Source organism: Arachis hypogaea, chromosome 11, assembly GCF_003086295.3.
Source record: "Arachis hypogaea cultivar Tifrunner chromosome 11, arahy.Tifrunner.gnm2.J5K5, whole genome shotgun sequence".
In the NCBI taxonomy this organism is placed as follows: Eukaryota; Viridiplantae; Streptophyta; class Magnoliopsida; order Fabales; family Fabaceae; genus Arachis; species Arachis hypogaea.
Window position 1 is genome coordinate 50,123,534 of NC_092046.1, and position 3,727 is coordinate 50,127,260.

At 40.0% G+C, this 3,727-nt stretch overlaps 1 non-coding gene across 1 annotated transcript; it reads left to right on the plus strand.

Annotated features, from left to right (window-relative positions):
- The first annotated feature begins 260 nt into the window (after positions 1-260).
- LOC112725494 (small nucleolar RNA R71) lies at positions 261-367 on the plus strand. The gene has a single exon (XR_003164599.1). It is a non-coding gene; the product is annotated as a small nucleolar RNA R71 (small nucleolar RNA).
- The last annotated feature ends 3,360 nt before the right edge of the window (positions 368-3,727 follow it).

The following is a 3,727-nucleotide window of genomic DNA, read 5'->3' on the forward strand; positions in this document are numbered from 1 at the left end:
CCTTCTTGGGTTGTTGATGAAGAGGAGATTGCTGCTACTTGGTTCCTCTCCATCTTCTTGGTGAGGTCAGCCAACTGCTAGGTAATGAGCTTGTTTTGGAAGCATAGAAGTAGTCATTCTCTGCTACAATTTCAATGACATCTATGGCTTCCTCAATGGTCTTCTTCTTGTTCAAAGATCCCCCAGATGAATGGTCTACTGCCTTCTTTGATTCATATGACAGGCCTTCATAGAAAATGTGCAGCTGCACCCATTCGTTGAACATATCTGGTGGGCACCTCCTTGTTAGGTCCTTAAACCTCTCCCATGCTTCATAAAGAGTCTCACCATCTTGTTGCCTGAAAGTTTGGACCTCAGCTCTCAGCCTATTGATTCGTTGAGGAGGGTAAAATCTTGCTAAGAATTTGTTCACCACATCCTCCCAGGTTGTCAAGCTCTCCTTTGGGAAAGACTCCAGCCACTTGGCTGCCTTATCCTTGAGTGAGAATGGAAATAAGAGCAGTCTATAGGCGTCAGAATGAACACCATTAGACTTCACTGTGTCACATATTCTCAGGAAGGTGGTAAAATGTTGATTGGGGTCTTCTTGGACACTCCTTCCAAATGAACAGTTGTTCTGAACAAGGGTGATGAGCTGTGGTTTTAGTTCAAAATTGTTGGCACGGATGGTTGGCTTTTGAATGCTACTTCCACAATTTCCTGGGTTCGGATTGATGTAAGAGCCTAAAAATCTTCTATCCTCCCCAGCATGATTTGCTCGACCTCCTCCGCCATGGTTGTGAGTCTCTTTTTCATGATGATTTTCCATGTTTTCTTCCTTGTTTGGTTCAAAGTATTCCTCCTCTTCCTCAGCACCAACTACTCTTTTTCCTCTTGCTTCCCTTCTTAATCTCAAGAAGGTCCTCTCAGGTTCAGAATCAAAGGAAGTTGAAGCCCCGCTTCTTCTCCCTTTCATACAACCAACAAGTACAAGCAAGGAAAATAGATGCAGAAAGTATTTCTGTCAGAATTACTGTTAGTGTGAGTGATGTAATATATCAAAAAGTTAGTGGGTTAGTGAAATGAATTGTAAATAACAAATAAAAAGTAGGGGGAAGGGAAGAAATTAACTAAAACAGAAAGTTAATTACTCAAACAGAAAATTAAATCAAACAAAACAAAAATGCTCAATCTAGTTATCTTCCAATTTAATCATGGTTGATGCATAATCAATCCCCGACAACGGCGCCATAAACTTGATGCACGGAAAACTTCACTCATAACAAATTTCCTTCGGCAAGTGTATCGAATTTGTCGTCAAGTAAAAACTCACAATAGAGTGAGGTCGAATCCCACAGGGATTGATTGATCAAGCAACTTTAATTAGAGGAATGTTCTAGTTGAGCGAATCAGAATTCAAGTTGAGAATTGCAGAAAATTAAATGGCAGAAAAGTAAATAATAGAAAAGTAAATGCTAGAAATAAGAGCTGAATGTAGATGACGGAAAGTAAATTGCAGAATCTTAAATGGGATTGGGGAAATTGCTCATAAAAGTAAATGACAAAAATTAAAGAGAATGGGTAAGATCAGAAATGGGGAGTTCATTGGGCTTAGGAGATGTTGCATTCTCCGGATCAATTTCATTTTCATCTTTTCCTCAATCAATGCACTCATTGATCTCCTTGGCAATCTTAAGTGATCGAATTACAATTTCTTGTAATTTAATCTCTCAAATCTTGATCAATAGCCAATTCCTTGGTCAATTGCTCATGAGAAGAGATGAAGTATGGTCACTGATTATACCACATGCGTTTCCCAAATCAAGTGTTGAGAGGATTATAGTCACATATCCATCCAAACCCAATTTGGTCTAGCATGAGAAAGCATTTCTAGCATGATCTCTTCATTCCTCTTTCAAGGTTCAGAAGAGATCCAAGTATGAATAGCTTCTTTTCCAAGATAACTACCCAATTGGATGAAGATCGAAAGCTTTCAAGTAAAATCAAGAGAAAAGATAGAAGAAGAATAATGAAAACTAGTATTGATCCATCAAATTACAACAGAGCTCCATAACCCAATGAAAGGGATTTAGTTGTTCATAGCTCTGGAAAATAAAAACAAAGATGGAGAATACATGATGAAACTAGAAGTGCAGAGAAAGTAAAATACAGAGAGTAGTTCTATGCCAAGAGGCTCCCTATAATTTCCAACTCCCAATTTAATTCAAAGCTACTCCTATATATACTACTCTTCTGTTCTTCTAGTTGGCTCTTCAAGTCTTGGGTATGGGCCTTTGGATCTTGAGTTTGAAGCACTTCTCTTCGTCATTGGGCTTGGCTTTACTTGCAGAGAGAAAGTGTGAAGTGGGCAGAGACTTTAGCTTAGGACGTTAGTGGTGTTAACGTTCAGTGAAAATATGGGTTCGAGAACGTTAGTGACAATCACCTTTTTCACTAACGTTCCTCACCAAAGTAAGAGCCACGTTAACTTCAACATTAGTGGCACAAATGTTGCCACTAACGTTGCCTCTATGCCCTTCGCACACGTTACTAGGACTTACCTTTCCCAGTAACATTGAGAAGTCTCCCCCTTCCTTACGTTAGAGTCCACGTTAACTTAGTTAACGTGGCTTTTTTAACGTAGGCTTTCCAACCTTCGAGAACGTTAGTGACACTTACCGTTGTCACTAACGTTCCAATGTGCCCTTATTTCTCACGTTAGAGTCCACGTTAACTAGGTTAACGTGGCTTCTAACGTGGCCATGCTAGCCATCTCCAACGTTAGTGACAAAGTTGAGTGTCACTAACGTTGGCTCATCATTCCCTTATCCACGTTAGCTTCCACGTTAACTAAGTTAACGTGGGAGTTAACGTGGCTCATAGTGGCTTGTGTGGGCTCATTCCAACGTTAGTGACAATGTTGGGTGTCACTAACGTTGGCGATCTCCTCCCTTCTTCACATTAACTCCCACGTTAACTTAGTTAACGTGGGAGTTAACGTGGCTTATTGGGGCTTGTGTGGGTTCCTTCCAACGTTAGTGACAATGTTTGGTGTCACTAACGTTGTCGACCACCTTGTTTCTTCACGTTAGCTTCCACGTTAACTAGGTTAACGCGGGAGTTAACGTGGCTTATTGTGACTTGGCCAACGTTAGTGATAAAGTTGAATGTCACTAACGTTGGCTTTCCCTTTACTTCTTAACGTTAGAGGCCACGTTAACCAAGTTAACGTGGCAACTAACGTGGCCACTTATCAGCTTGGTCCAACGTTAGTGATAATGTTAAGTGTCACTAACGTTGGCTCCATTTCCTTTCTTCCAACGTTAGTGATAATGTTAAGTGTCACTAATGATGGCTTCGAGAGCATTATTGGCAATTACTTTTCTCATTAACTTTGCAAGTTACTCCCATTCCACGTTAGTGTTAACATTAGTGTAACTAACGTAGCCACTAATGTGGTTCTTCTTTGCTTCCTTTGTCCTGAAATCAAGCAATAAAGTGCATCAAAGTTCTAATCCAAGTCATGGGAATGCAACGTCCAATTTGTCATTAAATTCATGCAAAATCCTCATGAAATCATGTAAGGTGCACAATGTATGCTCGAATCAAGATGTAAGTGAATATCTACCCAAAACTAGCTTATTTTCTAAGGAAATGCATGAAACTATCCTAAAAACAGTAAAAAAACGGTCAGCAAAACTGGCCAAAATGCCCTGGCATCACATAGAGCCGTGATTCACTAAAATTT